The sequence below is a fragment of the Taudactylus pleione genome, unplaced genomic scaffold (genome assembly GCF_031769625.1).
Source record: "Taudactylus pleione unplaced genomic scaffold, aTauple2 ptg000930l, whole genome shotgun sequence".
NCBI classification, from domain to species: Eukaryota; Metazoa; Chordata; class Amphibia; order Anura; family Myobatrachidae; genus Taudactylus; species Taudactylus pleione.
In genome coordinates, this window is record NW_028285331.1 from 241,748 (window position 1) to 261,615 (window position 19,868).

Genomic DNA, 19,868 nt, shown 5'->3' on the forward strand with positions numbered 1-19,868 from the left:
AGCACAGGAAGTGGTACTGTGCAGTGGTCCATGTATACAGTACAGGGGGAGCTAATGAGCATTACGGATGCGTGTTCCTGGCTCTCGGAATAATGTGTCCCACTCCGATTCCGGCACTGCAGCCCCCCCCATCCTCCCGCCCCCGGGCATTTCAGCACCTAGCCCCCAAAACTTCCCCATCTAGATAAATCTTTCCGGAGCCTGCACTGATGAGCCATTAGCAGAGATTGCCGGGTAGCGAAGTGAGACGATTACTGTAATACGACTTCAGACAACAAATAGACAGAGATAATCCGCTGGGAAGTGATAGGAAATTGGTGAATGAATCACTTCCTGTTATTCCCACCTGTATGATTACTCTCAATTACAGTGAAATTGCCCCATCAGTGCTGACGCCTGGTCATTGCTGTGCGTGTGACGGGCTGGGCTTCCTCCTGACTTATCTACATTCATCTCTTGTTTTCTGTTCCTTTTTTTTTTTCTCCCCCCCCCTTGAACCGTCATAAGAAATCTCTGGTAGAGCCGTGCATTGTGCGCAAGGGCGAGCTACGGGTGACATGATAATTGCCTGACAGCCGGCAGTGTTTGGTGACAGGTAACCTCTGTATTTGGTGAGGAGATATGTATTTATATATAATACACCGATACGGAGGAACATTAACCCTTTACGTGCCCGAGGTGCTTTGTGTTTCTGGGATAAATCCTGCTGTACAAGTGTTCTGCAGCGCTAAGTCACTCTGCTCAGTCCTGCTGCTCTGTCCCCTACACTAAATTCCCTAATAACGCAGGGCAGATATTCGTGGACACACATTACCGTGCCCCCCCCCCCCCCCCCCCCCCCAAAAAAAAATCTTCCAGGCCAATCTCTTATTTGGTGAGGCCACATAACTTAAACAAGGTCCCAATCATTCGGGCCCTGGAAATTGTTGTGCTCCTGTGAAATTTGGGCCAGTTGGTAAGCTGATAATATGAGGCACTGACCCCAATTCCTCTGTGCCTCTTACCTCGGGGGCGGACCCAGCCTCTATGTGAGCTTTGTAAGCCCTCCGAGGTTGCAGTCTCTGTAAATCCTGACGTTGTGGCCGCATGTACGCCTATTCATGGCTACATGGGCCATTAATGCTACCAAAATGATTTTACGGCGGGCCCCAAGCCTCTGGGGGGCCACAGTGGTTTGACACAAAAAACAGACACACACATGGGGGAAGGGTCTTCATTACCCTCTGATTGTGCAAAACCTTTAACCAGACTGTCGAATTTAGTGTCATTATGGTGCAGCTTCAGGATTGGGCTACACAAGAAGGTCGGATGCGCCTGGTGCGGGAGAAGATGGTTAGATACGGTATAGGGCGATGCCTGGCTGGAATAGTCTCTGACCGGCAAGACTGCTACATGCCCTAATAAGGAGACGTATTACACATCTGTATTAAGGTGTCGGTAACTAATGATAATAAATGAACAAAACTAAAAATATATAGGATGCACAATCATGTAATGAAAAAAGTATAGGGGGTAATTTAATAATAAAAACTATGAATATTTTATTAAGCAGGTAATATCATAGTTAATAAATATTAAGGGGCCCATATTATATTTCAAAATGATTTAATGGAGACAATAATATTTCCCGGCTGAATGGGTAATAATTATATAATGCACAAATTACACGTATACTGCACATTTGGGGCACTACAAGTGTCAGCATGCATGGGCCTCGGCCATAAAAATAATATTAACTATTATATTATCCACTTAATAATATTTAAAAGTATTGTGCCCTAAATAATTGTGCACATATATCATTTTGTCCCATTAACAAGTATTTAGTGACACTTTCATAGTAATTTTGAATATAGCACCTTAATAGGGTCTGTCCGGACAGATGGGTGAGAACTTGGGCAGTTTTGTCAGCCGGGGTGCGTTTTCTACCAAATTGATTACATTCAGTATTGCAGTATGGTTACCGAGCAGCAGGGGGCACTCTCACACCATCTATTCTAACAATATCTAGAAAAGTAATCTTTTTTTTTTAATGGATACGTTTATGGTTCTTTTTTTTAGAGGTAAGAAACATCCAGCTTCAGGGCGCAGTTTTGCATGCACAGAATATATTGGCTGCTATGGCATGCACTAACGCTGGGCAGCTTTATTTTTACACTGCAATACAGAGTTGAGCTAGGAAGTAAGTGCCCCCTTCCAAAAGGAGGCATCTGCCAGCTTCTCTAATTCCATCCTGCATCCAAAGACTCAACCATCGGATCATATGCGTGACCGGTCAGTCATCCATGTGACCCTCTAGTTACTCAGATGGCCGTGTATTTCGCACTGCCGGGGGCGGTAAAGCTGCGTCCAAGGACAGCCACGGCGTGGCCAGAGAGGCGGACCAACGCGCTCCCGTTCGATGGGGCACTGGCCACCGCCACCTTTTCCCCTCCCCCAAACGGCCAGCCGCAGCATGTCAATCATGCTGCAACTTAGAGGGCCCTGTGACTGTCGTCGCAGTCACATCTGTACGTGCGCAGTACAGCTCCTGCGCATGTTCCAATCAACAAACATTGGAGTTGTACCTTAACCATCGAGCTTGAGCACAACTCTGAATATATATATTTTGTGTGGGTGAAATTACTACTGTATGGTGTTCAAATAGGTACGTCACTCATTTATTTCTTTTATTTTCGCTGAATTGTTTTAATACTTAATATGACCACTATGTTCAGACTGTTTAAATCAGCAATCTATACCTATCTGTGCTACAGATGCGCTCCACTCAACTGGCATTGAAAAAAAGAAAGCAGCTCAAGTGGAAAAGGACTATTAATCCCTATAAGGAGCGCAAATACAATTCGTACTCCCACTTAAGTCAATGTACTAGCCTGCTACATAGATTGTGTGACTGCACTGCGCTTACTCTGTGACATCACCATCCAATCACACACTAACCTGCTGCATAGACTGTGTGACTGCACTGCGCTCACTCTGTGACATCACCATCCAATCACACACTAACCTACTGCATAGACTGTGTGACTGCACTGTGCCCACTCTGTGACATCACCATCCAATCACACACTAACCTGCTGCATAGACTGTGTGACTGCACTGTGCTCACTCTGTGACATCACCATCCAATCACACACTAACTTGCTTTGTAGACTGCGTGACTGCACTGCGCTCACTCTGTGACATCACCATCCAATCACACACTAACCTGCTACACAGGCTGTGTGACTGCACTACGCTCACTCTGTGACATCACCATCCAATCACACACTAGCCTGCTACATAGACTGTGTGACTGCACTTGCACTTACTCTGTGACATCACCATCCAATCACACACTAACCTGCTGCATAGACTGTGTGACTGCACTGTGCCCGCTCTGTGACATCACCATCCAATCACACACTAGCCTGCTACATAGACTGTGTGACTGCACTGCGCTCACTCTGTGACATCACCATCCAATCACACACTAACCTGCTGCATAGACTGTGTGACTGCACTGCGCTCACTCTGTGACATCACCATCCAATCACACACTAACCTGCTACATAGACTGTGTGACTGCACTGCGCTCACTCTGTGACATCACCATCCAATCACACACTAACCTGCTGCATAGACTGTGTGACTGCACTGTGCTCACTCTGTGACATCACCATCCAATCACACACTAACCTGCTACATAGACTGTGTGACTGCACTGCGCTCACTCTGTGACATCACCATCCAATCACACACTAACCTGCTGCATAGACTGTGTGACTGCACTGTGCCCACTCTGTGACATCACCATCCAATCACACACTAACCTGCTACATAGGCTGTGTGACTGCACTGTGCTCACTCTGTGACATCACCATCCAATCACACACTAACTTGCTTTGTAGACTGCGTGACTGCACTGCGCTCACTCTGTGACATCACCATCCAATCACACACTAACCTGCTACATAGGCTGTGTGACTGCACTGTGCTCACTCTGTGACATCACCATCCAATCACACACTAACCTGCTTTGTAGACTGCGTGACTGCAATGTGCTCACTCTGTGACATCACCATCCAATCACACACTAACCTGCTACATAGGCTGTGTGACTGCACTGTGCTCACTCTGTGACATCACCATCCAATCACACACTAATCTGCTGTATAGGCTGTGTGACTGCACTGTGCTCTGTGACATCACCATCCAATCACACACTAACCTGCTACATAGGCTGTGTGTCAAAACTGCAGGAAGCCCATGTGAACGAAAGAAAAATATGCTAACTCCACACAAAACTAATAATTAAAATAACTTTATTCATATATTTGTGATGTTTTCTACAGCAAAGGCCTCTCAAAATGCAAGGCATCAAGTTCCAGAGAGTCGGAGCCACAAAGCTAAAAACCTGACCCCAAATGTATTAAGGGAGATTCTGGGTATCCTAGACTTTCATTTGCAGATCGCAGTAAGCGAGCGGCAGTAAAGAATCAGAAGTTGCTACATAGACTATGTGACTGCACTGCGCCAACTCTGTGACGTCACCATCCAATCACACACTAACCTGCTACATAGGCTGTGTGACTGCACTGTGCCCTCTCTGACATCACCATCCAATCACATACTAACCTGCAACATAGACTGTGTGACTGCACTGCGCTCGCTCTGTGATATCACCATCCAATCACACACTAACCTGCTACATAGGCTGTGTGACTGCACTACGCTCACTCTGTGACATCACCATCCAAACATGCACTAACCTGCTACATAGACTGAGTGACTGCACTGCGCTCACTCTGTGACATCACCATCCAATCACACACTAACCTGATACATAGGCTGTGTGACTGCACTGCGCTCACTCTGTGACATCACCATCCAATCACACACTAACCTGCTACATAGACTGCGTGACTGCACTGCGCTCACTCTATGACATCACCATCCAATCACACACTAACCTGCTATGTAGACTGCGTGACTGCACTGCGCTCACTCTGACATCACCATCCAATCACACACTAACCTGTTACATAGGCTGTGTGACAAAACTGCAGGAAGCCCATATAAACGAGAGAAAAATATGCAAACTCCACACAAAATTAATAATTAAAATAACTTTATTCATATATTTTTGATGTTTTCTACAGCAAAGGCCTCTCAAACAGCAAGGCATCAAGTTCCAGAGATTCGGAGCCACAAAGCTAAAAACCTGACCCCAAATGTATTAAGGGAGATTCTGGGTATCCTAGTCTCTCATTTGCAGATCGCAGTAAGCGAGCGAGGCAGTAAAGAATCAGAAGTTGCTACATAGACTGTGTGACTGCACTGCGCCAACTCTGTGACGTCACCATCCAATCACACACTAACCTGCTACATAGGCTGTGTGACTGCACTACGCTCACTCTGTGACATCACCATCCAATCACACACTAACCTGCTACATAGGCTGTGTAACTGCACAGTGCCCTCTCTGACATCACCATCCAATCACACACTAACCTGCTACATAGACTGTGTGACTGCACTGCACCCGCTCTGTGACATCACCATCCAATCACACACTAACCTGCTACATAGACTGTGTGACTGCACTGCGCTTACTCTGTGAAATCATTCTCCAATCACACACTAACCTGCTGCATAGACTGTGTGACTGCACTGCGCTCACTCTGTGACATCACCATCCAATCACACACTAACCTGCTACACAGGCTGTGTGACTGCACTACGCTCACTCTGTGACATCACCATCCAATCACACACTAGCCTGCTACATAGACTGTGTGACTGCACTTGCACTTACTCTGTGACATCACCATCCAATCACACACTAACCTGCTGCATAGACTGTGTGACAGCACTGTGCCCACTCTCTGACATCACCATCCAATCACACACTAACCTGCTACATAGACTGTGTGACTGCACTGCACCCGCTCTGTGACATCACCATCCAATCACACACTAGCCTGCTACATAGACTGTGTGACTGCACTGCGCTCACTCTGTGACATCACCATCCAATCACACACTAACCTGCTGCATAGACTGTGTGACTGCACTGCGCTCACTCTGTGACATCACCATCCAATCACACACTAACCTGCTACATAGACTGTGTGACTGCACTGCGCTCACTCTGTGACATCACCATCCAATCACACACTAACCTGCTGCATAGACTGTGTGACTGCACTGCGCCCACTCTGTGACATCACCATCCAAGCACACACTAACCTGCTACATAGACTGTGTGACTGCACTGCGCTCACTCTGTGACATCACCATCCAATCACACACTAACCTGCTACATCGACTGTGTGACTGCACTGCGCTCACTCTGTGACATCACCATCCAATCACACACTAACCTGCTGCATAGACTGTGTGACTGCACTGTGCCCACTCTGTGACATCACCATCCAATCACACACTAACCTGCTACATAGGCTGTGTGACTGCACTGTGCTCACTCTGTGACATCACCATCCAATCACACACTAACTTGCTTTGTAGACTGCGTGACTGCACTGCGCTCACTCTGTGACATCACCATCCAATCACACACTAACCTGCTACATAAGGTGCATGACTGCACTGTGCCCACTCTGTGACATCACCATCCATACATGCACTAACCTGCTACATAGGCTGTGACTGCACTGCGCTCACTCTGTGACATCACCATCCAATAACACTAATCTGCTACATAGGCTGTGACTGCTCTGCACTCATTTTGTGACATGACCATCCAATCACACACTAACCTGCTACACAGACTGTGTGACAGCACTGTGCTCACTCTGTGACATCACCATCCAATCACACACTAACCTGCTACACAGACTGTGTGACTGCACTGCTCTCACTCTGTGACATCACCATCCAATCACACACTAACCTGCTACACAGACTGTGTGACTTAACTGCTCTCACTCTGTGACATCACCATCCACACACTAACCTGCTAAATATACTATGTGACTGCAATGTGCTTACTCTGACATCACCATCCAATCACACACTAACCTGCTACACAGACTGTGTGACTGCACTGTGCTCACTCTCTGTCATCACCATCCAATCACACACTAACCTGCTACACAGACTGTGTGACTGCACTGTGCTCACTCTCTGTCATCACCATCCAATCACACACTAACCTGCTACACAGACTGTGTGACTGCACTGTGCTCACTCTGTGACATCACCATCCAATCACACACTAACCTGCTACATAGACTGTGTGACTGCAATGTGCTTACTCTGACATCACCATCCAATCACACAATAACCTGCTACACAGACTGTGTGACTGCACTGCTCTCACTCTGTGACATCACCATCCAATCACACACTAACCAGCCACATAGACTATGTGACTGCAATGTGCTTACTCTGACATCATCATCCAATCACACACTAACCTGCTACACAGACTGTGTGACTGCACTGTGCTCACTCTGTGACATCACCATCCAATCACACACTAACCTGCTACATAGGCTGTGTGACTGCACTATGCTCACTCTGTGACATCGCCATCCAATCACACACTAACCTGCTACATAGACTGTGTGACTGCACTGTGCTCACTCTGTGACATCACCATCCAATCACACACTAACCTGCTACATAGACTGTGTGACTGCACTGTGCCCACTCTGTGACATTACCATGCAATCACACACTAACCTGCTACATAGACTATGTGACTGCAATGTGCTTACTATGACATCACCATCCAATCACACACTAACCTGCTACACAGACTGTGTGACTGCACTGTGCTCACTCTGTGACATCACCATCCAATCACACACTAACCTGCTACATAGGCTGTGTGACTGCACTGTGCTCACTCTGTGACATCACCATCCAATCACACACTAACCTGCTACATAGGCTGTGTGACTGCACTATGCTCACTCTGTGACATCACCATCCAATCACACACTAACCTGCTACATAGACTGTGTGACTGCACTGTGCTCACTCTGTGACATCACCATCCAATCACACACTAACCTGCTACATAGACTGTGTGACTGCACTGTGCCCACTCTGTGACATTACCATGCAATCACACACTAACCTGCTACATAGACTATGTGACTGCAATGTGCTTACTATGACATCACCATCCAATCACACACTAACCTGCTAGACAGACTGTGTGACTGCACTGTGCTCACTCTGTGACATCACCATCCAATCACACACTAACCTGCTACATAGGCTGTGTGACTGCACTGTGCTCACTCTGTGACATCACCATCCAATCACACACTAACCTGCTACATAGACTGTGTGACTGCACTGTGCTCACTCTGTGACATCACCAACCAATCACACACTAACCTGCTACATAAACTGTATGACTGCACTGCACCCGCTCTGTGACATCACCATCCAATCACACACTAACCTGCTACATAGGTTGCATGACTGCACTGTGCCCAGTCTGTGACATCACTATCCAATCGCACACCTGCTACCTAGACTGTGTGACTGCACTACGCTCACTCTGTGACATCACCATTTAAACATGTCCTAACCTGCAACATAGGCTGTGACTGCACTGCACTCATTCTGTGACATCACCATCCAATCACACTCTAACCTGCTACACAGACTGTGTGAATGCACTGTGCTCACTCTGTGACATCACCATCCAATCACACACTAACCTGCTACACAGACTGTGTGACTGCGCTGCTCTCACTCTGTGACATCACCATCCACGCACTAACCTGCTACATAGACTATGTGACTGCACTGTGCTCACCCTGTGACATCACCATCCAATCACACACTGACCTGCTACTTAGACTTTGTGACTGCACTGCGCTCATTCTGTGACATCACCATCCAATCACACACTAACCTGCTGCATAGACTGCGTAACTGCACTGTGCCCACTCTGTGACATCACCATCCAATCACACACTAACCTGCTACATAGGCTGCATGACTGCACTGTGCTCACTCTGTGACATCACCACTCAATCACACACTAACCTGATACATAGGCTGTGTGACTGCACTGTGGTCACTCTGACATCACCATCCAATTACACACTAACCTGCTACATAGACTGTGACTGCACTGTGCTCACTCTATGACATCACCATCCAGTCACACACTAACCTGCTACATAGACTGTGTGACTGCACTGTGCCCTCTCTGTGACATCACCATCCAATCACACACTAACCTGCTACACAGACTGTGTGACTGCACTGCTCTCACTCTGTGACATCACCATCCACGCACTAACCTGCTACATAGACTATGTGACTGCAATGTGCTTACTCTGACATCACCATCCAATCACACACTAACCTGCTACACAGACTGTAACTGCACTGTGCTCACTCTGTGACATCACCATCCAATCACACACTAACCTGCTGCATAGACTGTGTGACTGCACTGTGCCCACTCTGTGACATCACCATCCAATCACACACTAACCTGCTACATAGGCTGTGTGACTGCACTGTGCTCACTCTGTGACATCACCATCCAATCACACACTAACTTGCTTTGTAGACTGCGTGACTGCACTGCGCTCACTGTGACATCACCATCCAATCACACACTAACCTGCTACATAAGGTGCATGACTGCACTGTGCCCACTCTGTGACATCACCATCCATACATGCACTAACCTGCTACATAGGCTGTGACTGCACTGCGCTCACTCTGTGACATCACCATCCAATAACACTAATCTGCTACATAGGCTGTGACTGCTCTGCACTCATTTTGTGACATGACCATCCAATCACACACTAACCTGCTACACAGACTGTGTGACAGCACTGTGCTCACTCTGTGACATCACCATCCAATCACACACTAACCTGCTACACAGACTGTGTGACTGCACTGCTCTCACTCTGTGACATCACCATCCAATCACACACTAACCTGCTACACAGACTGTGTGACTTAACTGCTCTCACTCTGTGACATCACCATCCACACACTAACCTGCTAAATATACTATGTGACTGCAATGTGCTTACTCTGACATCACCATCCAATCACACACTAACCTGCTACACAGACTGTGACAGCACTGTGCTCACTCTGTGACATCACTATCCAATCACACACTAACCTGCTTCATAGGCTGTGTGACTGCACTGTGCTCACTCTCTGTCATCACCATCCAATCACACACTAACCTGCTACATAGACTGTGTGACTGCACTGTGCTCACTCTGTGACATCACCATCCAATCACACACTAACCTGCAGCATAGGCTATGTGACTACACTGTGCTCACTCTGTGACCTGCAGCATAGGCTATGTGACTGCACTGTGCTCACTCTGTGACATCACCATCCAATCACACACTAACCTGCTACATAGACTGTGTGACTGCAATGTGCTTACTCTGACATCACCATCCAATCACACACTAACCTGCTACACAGACTGTGTGACTGCACTGCTCTCACTCTGTGACATCACCATCCAATCACACACTAACCAGCCACATAGACTATGTGACTGCAATGTGCTTACTCTGACATCATCATCCAATCACACACTAACCTGCTACACAGACTGTGTGACTGCACTGTGCTCACTCTGTGACATCACCATCCAATCACACACTAACCTGCTACATAGGCTGTGTGACTGCACTATGCTCACTCTGTGACATCACCATCCAATCACACACTAACCTGCTACATAGACTGTGTGACTGCACTGTGCTCACTCTGTGACATCACCATCCAATCACACACTAACCTGCTACATAGACTGTGTGACTGCACTGTGCCCACTCTGTGACATTACCATGCAATCACACACTAACCTGCTACATAGACTATGTGACTGCAATGTGCTTACTATGACATCACCATCCAATCACACACTAACCTGCTACACAGACTGTGTGACTGCACTGTGCTCACTCTGTGACATCACCATCCAATCACACACTAACCTGCTACATAGGCTGTGTGACTGCACTGTGCTCACTCTGTGACATCACCATCCAATCACACACTAACCTGCTACATAGGCTGTGTGACTGCACTATGCTCACTCTGTGACATCACCATCCAATCACACACTAACCTGCTACATAGACTGTGTGACTGCACTGTGCTCACTCTGTGACATCACCATCCAATCACACACTAACCTGCTACATAGACTGTGTGACTGCACTGTGCCCACTCTGTGACATTACCATGCAATCACACACTAACCTGCTACATAGACTATGTGACTGCAATGTGCTTACTATGACATCACCATCCAATCACACACTAACCTGCTAGACAGACTGTGTGACTGCACTGTGCTCACTCTGTGACATCACCATCCAATCACACACTAACCTGCTACATAGGCTGTGTGACTGCACTGTGCTCACTCTGTGACATCACCATCCAATCACACACTAACCTGCTACATAGACTGTGTGACTGCACTGTGCTCACTCTGTGACATCACCAACCAATCACACACTAACCTGCTACATAGACTGTGTGACTGCACTGCACCCGCTCTGTGACATCACCATCCAATCACACACTAACCTGCTACATAGGTTGCATGACTGCACTGTGCCCAGTCTGTGACATCACTATCCAATCGCACACCTGCTACCTAGACTGTGTGACTGCACTACGCTCACTCTGTGACATCACCATTTAAACATGTCCTAACCTGCAACATAGGCTGTGACTGCACTGCACTCATTCTGTGACATCACCATCCAATCACACTCTAACCTGCTACACAGACTGTGTGAATGCACTGTGCTCACTCTGTGACATCACCATCCAATCACACACTAACCTGCTACACAGACTGTGTGACTGCGCTGCTCTCACTCTGTGACATCACCATCCACGCACTAACCTGCTACATAGACTATGTGACTGCACTGTGCTCACCCTGTGACATCACCATCCAATCACACACTGACCTGCTACTTAGACTTTGTGACTGCACTGCGCTCACTCTGTGACATCACCATCCAATCACACACTAACCTGCTGCATAGACTGCGTAACTGCACTGTGCCCACTCTGTGACATCACCATCCAATCACACACTAACCTGCTACATAGGCTGCATGACTGCACTGTGCTCACTCTGTGACATCACCACTCAATCACACACTAACCTGATACATAGGCTGTGTGACTGCACTGTGGTCACTCTGACATCACCATCCAATTACACACTAACCTGCTACATAGACTGTGACTGCACTGTGCTCACTCTATGACATCACCATCCAGTCACACACTAACCTGCTACATAGACTGTGTGACTGCACTGTGCCCTCTCTGTGACATCACCATCCAATCACACACTAACCTGCTACACAGACTGTGTGACTGCACTGCTCTCACTCTGTGACATCACCATCCACGCACTAACCTGCTACATAGACTATGTGACTGCAATGTGCTTACTCTGACATCACCATCCAATCACACACTAACCTGCTACACAGACTGTAACTGCACTGTGCTCACTCTATGACATCACCATCCAATCACACACTAACCTGCTACATAGGCTGTGAGACTGCACTGTGCTCACTCTGTGTCATCACCTTCCAATCACACACTAACCTGCTACATAGACTGTGTGACTGCACTGTGCTCACCCTGTGACATCACCATCCAATCACACACTAACCTGCTACATAGACTGTGTGACTGCACTGTGCTCACTCTGTGACATCACCATCCAATTACACACTAACCTGCTACATAGACTGTGTGACTGCACTGTGCCCACTCTGTGACATTACCATGCAATCACACACTAACCTGCTACATAGACTGTGTGACTTAACTGCTCTCACTCTGTGACATCACCATCCACACACTAACCTGCTAAATATACTATGTGACTGCAATGTGCTTACTCTGACATCACCATCCAATCACACACTAACCTGCTACACAGACTGTGACAGCACTGTGCTCACTCTGTGACATCACCATCCAATCACACACTAACCTGCTTCATAGGCTGTGTGACTGCACTGTGCTCACTCTCTGTCATCACCATCCAATCACACACTAACCTGCTACATAGACTGTGTGACTGCACTGTGCTCACTCTGTGACATCACCATCCAATCACACACTAACCTGCAGCATAGGCTATGTGACTGCACTGTGCTCACTCTGTGACATCACCATCCAATCACACACTAACCTGCTACATAGACTGTGTGACTGCAATGTGCTTACTCTGACATCACCATCCAATCACACACTAACCTGCTACACAGACTGTGTGACTGCACTGCTCTCACTCTGTGACATCTCCATCCAATCACACACTAACCAGCCACATAGAATATGTGACTGCAATGTGCTTACTCTGACATCATCATCCAATCACACACTAACCTGCTACACAGACTGTGTGACTGCACTGTGCTCACTCTGTGACATCACCATCCAATCACACACTAACCTGCTACATAGGCTGTGTGACTGCACTGTGCTCACTCTGTGACATCACCATCCAATCACACACTAACCTGCTACATAGACTGTGTGACTGCACTATGCTCACTCTGTGACATCACCATCCAATCACACACTAACCTGCTACATAGACTGTGTGACTGCACTGTGCCCACTCTGTGACATCACCATCCAATCACACACTAACCTGCTACATAGGCTGTGAGACTGCACTGTGCTCACTCTGTGTCATCACCTTCCAATCACACACTAACCTGCTACATAGACTGTGTGACTGCACTGTGCTCACCCTGTGACATCACCATCCAATCACACACTAACCTGCTACATAGACTGTGTGACTGCACTGTGCTCACTCTGTGACATCACCATCCAATTACACACTAACCTGCTACATAGACTGTGTGACTGCACTGTGCCCACTCTGTGACATTACCATGCAATCACACACTAACCTGCTACATAGACTGTGTGACTTAACTGCTCTCACTCTGTGACATCACCATCCACACACTAACCTGCTAAATATACTATGTGACTGCAATGTGCTTACTCTGACATCACCATCCAATCACACACTAACCTGCTACACAGACTGTGACAGCACTGTGCTCACTCTGTGACATCACCATCCAATCACACACTAACCTGCTTCATAGGCTGTGTGACTGCACTGTGCTCACTCTCTGTCATCACCATCCAATCACACACTAACCTGCTACATAGACTGTGTGACTGCACTGTGCTCACTCTGTGACATCACCATCCAATCACACACTAACCTGCAGCATAGGCTATGTGACTGCACTGTGCTCACTCTGTGACATCACCATCCAATCACACACTAACCTGCTACATAGACTGTGTGACTGCAATGTGCTTACTCTGACATCACCATCCAATCACACACTAACCTGCTACACAGACTGTGTGACTGCACTGCTCTCACTCTGTGACATCTCCATCCAATCACACACTAGCCAGCCACATAGAATATGTGACTGCAATGTGCTTACTCTGACATCATCATCCAATCACACACTAACCTGCTACACAGACTGTGTGACTGCACTGTGCTCACTCTGTGACATCACCATCCAATCACACACTAACCTGCTACATAGGCTGTGTGACTGCACTGTGCTCACTCTGTGACATCACCATCCAATCACACACTAACCTGCTACATAGACTGTGTGACTGCACTATGCTCACTCTGTGACATCACCATCCAATCACACACTAACCTGCTACATAGACTGTGTGACTGCACTGTGCCCACTCTGTGACATTACCATGCAATCACACACTAACCTGCTACATAGACTATGTGACTGCAATGTGCTTACTATGACATCACCATCCAATCACACACTAACCTGCTACACAGACTGTGTGACTGCACTGTGCTCACTCTGTGACATCACCATCCAATCACACACTAACCTGCTACATAGGCTGTGTGACTGCACTGTGCTCACTCTGTGACATCACCATCCAATCACACACTAACCTGCTACATAGACTGTGTGACTGCACTGTGCTCACTCTGTGACATCACCAACCAATCACACACTAACCTGCTACATAGACTGTGTGACTGCACTGCACCCGCTCTGTGACATCACCATCCAATCACACACTAACCTGCTACATAGGTTGCATGACTGCACTGTGCCCAGTCTTTGACATCACTATCCAATCACACACCTGCTACCTAGACTGTGTGACTGCACTACGCTCACTCTGTGACATCACCATTTAAACATGTACTATCCTGCTACATAGGCTGTGACTGCACTGCACTCATTCTGTGACATCACCATCCAATCACACACTAACCTGCTAGACAGACTGTGTGAATGCACTGTGCTCACTCTGTGACATCACCATCCAATCACACACTAACCTGCTACACAGACTGTGTGACTGCGCTGCTCTCACTCTGTGACATCACCATCCACGCACTAACCTGCTACATAGACTATGTGACTGCAATGTGCTTACTCTGACATCACCTTCCAATCACACACTAACCTGCTACACAGACCGTGACTGCACTGTGCTCACCCTGTGACATCACCATCCAATCACACACTAACCTGCTGCATAGGCTGTGTGACTGCACTGTGCTCACTCTGTGACATCACCATCCAATCACAAACTAACCTGCTACATAGACTGTGTGACTGTACTACGCTCAATCTGTGACATCACCATCCAATCACACACTGACCTGCTACATAGACTTTGTGACTGCACTGCCCTCACTCTGTGACATCACCATCCAATCACACACTAACCTGCTACATAGACTATGTGACTGCAATGTGCTTACTCTGACATCACCTTCCAATCACACACTAACCTGCTACACAGACCGTGACTGCACTGTGCTCACCCTGTGACATCACCATCCAATCACACACTAACCTGCAGCATAGGCTATGTGACTGCACTGTGCTCACTCTGTGACATCACCATCCAATCACACACTAACCTGCTACATAGACTGTGTGACTGCAATGTGCTTACTCTGACATCACCATCCAATCACACACTAACCTGCTACACAGACTGTGTGACTGCACTGCTCTCACTCTGTGACATCTCCATCCAATCACACACTAACCAGCCACATAGACTATGTGACTGCAATGTGCTTACTCTGACATCATCATCCAATCACACACTAACCTGCTACACAGACTGTGTGACTGCACTGTGCTCACTCTGTGACATCACCATCCAATCACACACTAACCTGCTACATAGGCTGTGTGACTGCACTGTGCTCACTCTGTGACATCACCATCCAATCACACACTAACCTGCTACATAGACTGTGTGACTGCACTATGCTCACTCTGTGACATCACCATCCAATCACACACTAACCTGCTACATAGACTGTGTGACTGCACTGTGCCCACTCTGTGACATTACCATGCAATCACACACTTACCTGCTACATAGACTATGTGACTGCAATGTGCTTACTATGACATCACCATCCAATCACACACTAACCTGCTACACAGACTGTGTGACTGCACTGTGCTCACTCTGTGACATCACCATCCAATCACACACTAACCTGCTACATAGGCTGTGTGACTGCACTGTGCTCACTCTGTGACATCACCATCCAATCACACACTAACCTGCTACATAGGCTGTGTGACTGCACTATGCTCACTCTGTGACATCACCATCCAATCACACACTAACCTGCTACATAGACTGTGTGACTGCACTGTGCTCACTCTGTGACATCACCATCCAATCACACACTAACCTGCTACATAGACTGTGTGACTGCACTGTGCCCACTCTGTGACATTACCATGCAATCACACACTAACCTGCTACATAGACTATGTGACTGCAATGTGCTTACTATGACATCACCATCCAATCACACACTAACCTGCTAGACAGACTGTGTGACTGCACTGTGCTCACTCTGTGACATCACCATCCAATCACACACTAACCTGCTACATAGGCTGTGTGACTGCACTGTGCTCACTCTGTGACATCACCATCCAATCACACACTAACCTGCTACATAGACTGTGTGACTGCACTGTGCTCACTCTGTGACATCACCAACCAATCACACACTAACCTGCTACATAGACTGTGTGACTGCACTGCACCCGCTCTGTGACATCACCATCCAATCACACACTAACCTGCTACATAGGTTGCATGACTGCACTGTGCCCAGTCTGTGACATCACTATCCAATCGCACACCTGCTACCTAGACTGTGTGACTGCACTACGCTCACTCTGTGACATCACCATTTAAACATGTCCTAACCTGCAACATAGGCTGTGACTGCACTGCACTCATTCTGTGACATCACCATCCAATCACACTCTAACCTGCTACACAGACTGTGTGAATGCACTGTGCTCACTCTGTGACATCAACATCCAATCACACACTAACCTGCTACACAGACTGTGTGTCTGCGCTGCTCTCACTCTGTGACATCACCATCCACGCACTAACCTGCTACATAGACTATGTGACTGCACTGTGCTCACCCTGTGACATCACCATCCAATCACACACTGACCTGCTACTTAGACTTTGTGACTGCACTGCGCTCACTCTGTGACATCACCATCCAATCACACACTAACCTGCTGCATAGACTGCGTAACTGCACTGTGCCCACTCTGTGACATCACCATCCAATCACACACTAACCTGCTACATAGGCTGCATGACTGCACTGTGCTCACTCTGTGACATCACCACTCAATCACACACTAACCTGATACATAGGCTGTGTGACTGCACTGTGGTCACTCTGACATCACCATCCAATTACACACTAACCTGCTACATAGACTGTGACTGCACTGTGCTCACTCTATGACATCACCATCCAGTCACACACTAACCTGCTACATAGACTGTGTGACTGCACTGTGCCCTCTCTGTGACATCACCATCCAATCACACACTAACCTGCTACACAGACTGTGTGACTGCACTGCTCTCACTCTGTGACATCACCATCCACGCACTAACCTGCTACATAGACTATGTGACTGCAATGTGCTTACTCTGACATCACCATCCAATCACACACTAACCTGCTACACAGACTGTAACTGCACTGTGCTCACTCTATGACATCACCATCCAATCACACACTAACCTGCTACATAGGCTGTGAGACTGCACTGTGCTCACTCTGTGTCATCACCTTCCAATCACACACTAACCTGCTACATAGACTGTGTGACTGCACTGTGCTCACCCTGTGACATCACCATCCAATCACACACTAACCTGCTACATAGACTGTGTGACTGCACTGTGCTCACTCTGTGACATCACCATCCAATTACACACTAACCTGCTACATAGACTGTGTGACTGCACTGTGCCCACTCTGTGACATTACCATGCAATCACACACTAACCTGCTACATAGACTGTGTGACTTAACTGCTCTCACTCTGTGACATCACCATCCACACACTAACCTGCTAAATATACTATGTGACTGCAATGTGCTTACTCTGACATCACCATCCAATCACACACTAACCTGCTACACAGACTGTGACAGCACTGTGCTCACTCTGTGACATCACCATCCAATCACACACTAACCTGCTTCATAGGCTGTGTGACTGCACTGTGCTCACTCTCTGTCATCACCATCCAATCACACACTAACCTGCTACATAGACTGTGTGACTGCACTGTGCTCACTCTGTGACATCACCATCCAATCACACACTAACCTGCAGCATAGGCTATGTGACTGCACTGTGCTCACTCTGTGACATCACCATCCAATCACACACTAACCTGCTACATAGACTGTGTGACTGCAATGTGCTTACTCTGACATCACCATCCAATCACACACTAACCTGCTACACAGACTGTGTGACTGCACTGCTCTCACTCTGTGACATCTCCATCCAATCACACACTAACCAGCCACATAGAATATGTGACTGCAATGTGCTTACTCTGACATCATCATCCAATCACACACTAACCTGCTACACAGACTGTGTGACTGCACTGTGCTCACTCTGTGACATCACCATCCAATCACACACTAACCTGCTACATAGGCTGTGTGACTGCACTGTGCTCACTCTGTGACATCACCATCCAATCACACACTAACCTGCTACATAGACTGTGTGACTGCACTATGCTCACTCTGTGACATCACCATCCAATCACACACTAACCTGCTACATAGACTGTGTGACTGCACTGTGCCCACTCTGTGACATCACCATCCAATCACACACTAACCTGCTACATAGGCTGTGAGACTGCACTGTGCTCACTCTGTGTCATCACCTTCCAATCACACACTAACCTGCTACATAGACTGTGTGACTGCACTGTGCTCACCCTGTGACATCACCATCCAATCACACACTAACCTGCTACATAGACTGTGTGACTGCACTGTGCTCACTCTGTGACATCACCATCCAATTACACACTAACCTGCTACATAGACTGTGTGACTGCACTGTGCCCACTCTGTGACATTACCATGCAATCACACACTAACCTGCTACATAGACTGTGTGACTTAACTGCTCTCACTCTGTGACATCACCATCCACACACTAACCTGCTAAATATACTATGTGACTGCAATGTGCTTACTCTGACATCACCATCCAATCACACACTAACCTGCTACACAGACTGTGACAGCACTGTGCTCACTCTGTGACATCACCATCCAATCACACACTAACCTGCTTCATAGGCTGTGTGACTGCACTGTGCTCACTCTCTGTCATCACCATCCAATCACACACTAACCTGCTACATAGACTGTGTGACTGCACTGTGCTCACTCTGTG